Below are 5952 nucleotides of genomic sequence, written 5' to 3' on the forward strand. Positions count from 1 at the left end.
TACAGTGCTTTGATACCTTTATCTTTTGGGTGACTACTATAGGTTTTTTTTTTTTTCTTTATGTATACCATGCAGCTTACATAAAACATCTGATATTCATAACACATTATTTTAATCTAATAACCACTTTACTCCAAGCACAAAAACTCTACACTTTGAAATGCCCTCTTACATTTTTTATATTTTTATGTCACAATTGACATATTTTTACATTGTGTATCTATTAACAAATCACTGCAGTTATAATAATTTTAATACTTTTATCTTTTAATCTTAGTTATCAATCATTTGCCAACAATCAATAAGAGAATTCTAAATTTAACTGTATATTTCCCTTTACCAGTCAATTTTATACTTCCATATGTTTTTCTGTTACTAATTAGCATTCTTTTGTTTCAGCTTAAAGAACTTTCTTTAATATTTATTATAAGGCCAGACTATTGGTGATCAACACCTTTAGCTTTTGTTTGTCTGAAAATATCTTTGCCAGGTATTCTTGGCCACCCCTACAGCATGTGGAAGTTCTTGGGTCAGGTATTCAACCAATTCCACATTAGTGACCAGAGTCACAGCAGTGAAAATACCAGATCCCTAACCATTAGGCCACCAGGGAACTCAAGCTACGTATTCTTGATAGTTTTTCTTTTTTGCTGTGCTTCGCAGGACACAGTGGCTAGGTCCTTCAGCATTGACATCTCCATGGTTTTACATAAGGCTATTGGTGCTATGAGCTACCACACCACTGCCCTCACCAGGGAGGACCTGGAGAAGTTCAAGGCCCTGAGAGTGACCAAGTGGATTGTGCAGAAAGCAGCTACAGCACTGTAGAAATCAAGGCTGCCAGGGAACTTGGGATTTCTATGTGCAACATCCCATCCATGGCAGTAGAAGAGACAGCTGGTTCCACCATCTACCACATCCTCAATGTGCACTGGCATGTGGCTATACTGGGCACTATGGGAAGGTATCTGGAACACAGAGCATCTGTTCAGAGCAGATCCAGGACACTGCCTCTGGAGCACCCTGCATGGGTGAAGAGATGCTGGGCTTCTTGCTGTTTGAGCCAAGGCCTTTAGATTCAGTGCTTTGTTGTTGTTTTTTGTTTCTTTGTTTGGCCTCACCTGAAGCAGGTGGAAGTCCCCTAGGCCAGGGATCAACCCTTGCCACAGCAGCAACCCAAGCTGCTGCACTGAAAACTTTGGACCCTTAACCCACTGTACCACAAGGGAACTTCCAGCGTACTTTTTTATGACACTTTACTTGCCAGATAAGATGTAGCAGTCCCTGGGCATGCAGAGGTTCTACACCCTGCAGGAGTTACTGTATCAAGGTGCTGTTTTCCCTTGCACTGTAATCACAATGAACATAACCACCACCTCATCAATGACTTTACTACACTATACTATAAAACAGATGAAGCACAGAACATTTCTAGTACATGCGGCCCACCATGGACTTGTGAATGAGAAAGCCTTAGCCCAAGCCTTTGAGGAAGGTAGGATATGACCAGTGGCCTTCAATGTGCATGAATCAGAGCCTTTCAGTTTTGCTCAGTGTCCCTTAAAGGATGCATTGAATCTCATTTGTACACTTCATACTGTCTGGTATAGTAAGCAAGCCTCAGTAGATTCACTGGGCAATCACAGGTCACATCTCAGAAATCTTAAGAAACTGTATGAACAAGGGATGCTTTGTCACAATCACTCCCTGTCAGTAATAGCTCAGCAAGCAATTCATTCAGAGCTCAATGGTACCACACATAGATACCCACCAGGCATATTGGGTGGGGCTCCGGGACAACTTCCTGCAGCCCACAGAATGGATCATTTCTGGAGGGATCCCAGTGACCCACAACTTCCCTACAAAACTCCTCTTCCCAAGCCCCCTCTCCAAACCAGCCCACAAAACATGAGGACCATCGACAGCACCCGAACCAGCAATAGCAGAGAATGATGAAAAGTAATCATTTCAGATGCACCAGGGACCAAGAGATAGTGAAAAATAGATAGACCAAGAGAAAAAGAATGTGACAGTGTTTTTAAATGATTCTGGACCTACACATCATTGTCATTGCAATGTTAAAACTATGAGGAGTTCCTGCTGTGGTACAACAGGTTCAGGGGTATCTCTGGAGCACTGCCACGCAGGTTCCATCCCTGGCCTGGCACAGAGGATTAAGGATCCAGCCTTGTTGTAGCTGTGGTGTAGGTAGCAACTGTGGTTTGGATCTGATCCCTGGGCTGGAACTTCCATATGCCATTGGGTGGCCCAAAACAAAACAAAACAAAAAGATACAAAAGAGCTGGACTCCAAAACATGGGAAAACTGAGGATGCGGAGTGCTTACAGAAGCACTGAAAAAGACTAGGATGTGATTGATTAATTACTAACTTCTGTTATGGTGTATTATTTTTCATCTGAGCATCAAATTACAAAGAATAAATAGATCTTTTTCCTTTATCAGTTCCTTGGGCACAGCAGGTCCTGAAAACTTGCTCTAGAATATTGCATCAAGAGTTCCAAACATCAAAATAAAAAACATGAAGAAGAAATACCCATCCGATGATTCTAGTCCCTTTGGTTCATGAGGACTAGTTACCTCTTTTGCTAATAAGAAAATGAAACTACTACAAAATGGGGAGAAAACTGTTTCCCTGTGTTAGATGACCTCAAAAATAGGATTGAAGACAATATAGGCTCCTGTACAGAGAAGTCTCTCCCAACTGCATTGTATACTATGGGGGGATAAGTTGGTTTTGAGTTCAGTAATACCCTCTGATGATGCAAAAAATACTAAGTTTCACAAGCTGTTTGTACTCAGATATGTCTTTTCAGTTTCAGATCTTCAGCTGTTTTATTAAGTGGAAAGTCTTGAAGTTAAACAAATGGCTCAAGAAAAATAATGTTGCATTTACATGTCTCCGGAAACACTATTTATGGTAACTTGTCAGATTGTCTATGAACAAACCTACTTTTTGAGGCATTGATAACATTTTTTCCTCAGGTGATATTTTATGCAAGAATACTTAAGGTGTATTATTAAATATGACTGATTTTTTAAAATCCTATTAGATTTGTATCAACTAGTTAAGTGTTATATTCAGCCTTTTGTGCATCACTGTCTTTTTGTTTAAAAGATAGCCTATTTTGAGCCTTTTGTATAGGTACATTCCTGTTTTTGTGGGGAAAAAAAAAAACCTTTAAAACCATCCCAGGAGTTCCCATAGTGGCTCAGGGGTTAACAAATCTGACTAGTATCCATAAGGATGCAGATTCAATCCCTGGCCTTGCTCAGTGTGTTAAGGATCTGGTGTTGCTGTGAGCTGTGGTATAGGTCAGCAGCTACAGCTCCGATTTGACCCCTATCCTGGGAAACTTGATATGCCACAAGTGCTGCCCAAAAAAGCAAAAATAAATAAATAATTTCCAAACAGAAAAATAATGGCTATCAGAAACATGTTTTGTTTTACTGTTAATTACCATTACTATCTTTGCTTTTAGTAAAGGTGGACATTTAGCATTTAGTGCAGTTTTCTATAAAAATGTAATTAAAAAAAAAAGAACTGCTTCTTTGTTTTCTACAGTCCTGTAGGACTTATGAATTTAAGCCGCATTGGCTACTGGAACCAGGTGCTTTGGGACCCATCTCTCATGTGGCATCCACCAAAACTGGGGAGCCAAGTGTGTATATAAGCTCCTTCAAGGAAGATGCTAGTGATTTGGTTTTATTGTTATAGCAGGCCAGAGGGAGAAGATTGGGAAAATGTCCACTGGCTTTCTCAGTCTCTGGAGAGATTTACAGCCAGCCCTCAGACATGTGCTAAATTAGAAGCTTGACCCTCAAGCATCAGCTAGTAAATTATTCAGTTAGACCCCTTTCAGGAAAAGCCTGGGAGATGGGTGTTTTCATCTGCTCCTTCTGCATCAATTCCTGAGGAAAAGCTGTGGCCAGAGCTACCATGACTATAAAGAACTGCTTTTTTATTTGCTATAGTCTTGTGGGTCTCTTAGATGCAAGCACGTTTGCTTTCAGAGCTAGGTGTTTTGGAGGATTGGAGTCAAATGTGGGGGAAGTAGATGTGTGGTCCAAACTCTACTTTTCCCATGGAGAAGCTGGGTCCCAATTCTATGGTTTCATGCCAAGAGTGGGTTTGTGATGAAAGTGAGTTTAAGTGTTTCCTGTTTCAAAGTGGGTATATTTTTAATTTAATTAATGTGTAGGAATCACTCAGCTAGTTTCTGAATTTTTTTCAGAGGAATTGCTCTATGTTTAACAATATATTTAGTGCATCCACAGGGGAAGGAGAATTCCAGAAACTACTATATGGCCCTATTGGTTAACTCTCTATAAACTGCTGTATTAGTGAGTTCCATTGCAAAGCAGACATCTGTATTTAATTTTTTTGTTTTAATATAATGCATTATATTAAATGAATATCTGTATCCATACTTATCAATTAAGATGAAATATTTACTCAACATGTATAATATAAATTGTATGATTTCTATTGTAAATCATCTCGATTCCTGATATCTCTAATTTTCTTATTCTTAAAAATCTCATAACTATCCATCTCATCCTGTATTCCATCTTTTCCCACATCCCATCAGATATACAATAGGTCTCTGAGTCATGCTTTTTTTCTTTCCCTCCTCCTTTCTATTTTTCTCTAACTTCCTCTCTCCTTTTCCTTTCTTTCCTCCTTCCTTTCTTCTTTTCTTCCTTGCTCCCTTTATTCTTTTTTTTCTTGCCTCCCTTTCTTTTATACTTCAATCCTGCCTGTCTACTTGACTTAAACACATATTTGACAGGCCTTATCCCCAGTGCTGGGATGACTTCTATGAACAAAAACTTGAGCAAGAAATGGACTGATTTGAGGAGACTATGGCAAAGGAAATTATAAAAACACACCCAAGTCCTTATGAAGTCACAGAGCAATCTAAAGTTGCAGTGTCTCAAAAGTTCTTCCAAAAGAAGTACCATCAAGATTGAAAGATTGAAAAAAGAAAAGAAGCTGATGAGTTAGGGTGTATACACTAGAGTAGATACAGGAACAAATCAACTGTCATTTAAAAAACTTTCATAGAGAAATAAGACATAGAATTTGGTATCCTCAAAAATAGAGACAAAACTAAGCAGATGCATCCTAGTGATATAGAACCGAACCAAGAAACTCAAGAGAACAGTATAGAATTTAGGTTAATGAAAGATATTAAGAGAATATTACTAAGGATATTTTTTAAAAAAACACACATAGCTATGCTTTTGACTACCCACTTCGACTAAATAATATGAATTACATGCTTGACCAAAGTCATCATCTCTTGTAGAGGATCAATTATTTTCTTGACTCCATTTCACATAAAGAAAGTATGAAAACAATGAAAACTAAGCTGGTTTCAAAGCAAGGAAAAGAAGAAGTCTTATATCACTACATCTGTTTTCTCTGTGTGGTTAAATACTATATCCACATGCTAATTTGATAAATGTGGTAGATGAGCAAGAGGAAAAAAGAAGAAAATTGAATAAATACAGGGGAACTTTCTCCCTTGAAATTTCTTTATTTTTTTAATCCAAAATGGATTTCTTTTTTTTAATTTTTTTTATTTTCCCACTGTACAGCAAGGAGATTAAGTTATACTTACATGTATACATTACAATTACATTTTTTCCGCCACCCTTTGTTTTGTTGCAACATGAGTATCTAGACAAAGTTCTCAATGCTACTCAGCAGGATCTCCTTGTAAATCTATTCTAAGTTGTGTCTGATAAGCCCAAACTCCTGATCCCTCCCACTCCCTTCACCTCCCATCAGGCAGCCACAAGTCTATTCTCCAAGTCCATGTTTAACTTTTCTGTGGAGATGTTCCTTTGTGCTGGATATTAGATTCCAGTTATAAGTGATATCATATGGTATTTGTCTTTGTCTTTCTGGCTCATTTCACTCAGTAT

The 5952-nt window shown here is 38.3% G+C and overlaps 1 pseudogene; it reads left to right on the top strand.

Moving 5' to 3' along the window:
* The first annotated feature begins 699 nt into the window (after positions 1 to 699).
* Positions 700 to 1943, top strand: LOC125118069 (C-terminal-binding protein 2-like; annotated as a pseudogene).
* The last annotated feature ends 4009 nt before the right edge of the window (positions 1944 to 5952 follow it).

This window comes from Phacochoerus africanus, chromosome X, assembly GCF_016906955.1.
Source record: "Phacochoerus africanus isolate WHEZ1 chromosome X, ROS_Pafr_v1, whole genome shotgun sequence".
NCBI classification, from domain to species: Eukaryota; Metazoa; Chordata; class Mammalia; order Artiodactyla; family Suidae; genus Phacochoerus; species Phacochoerus africanus.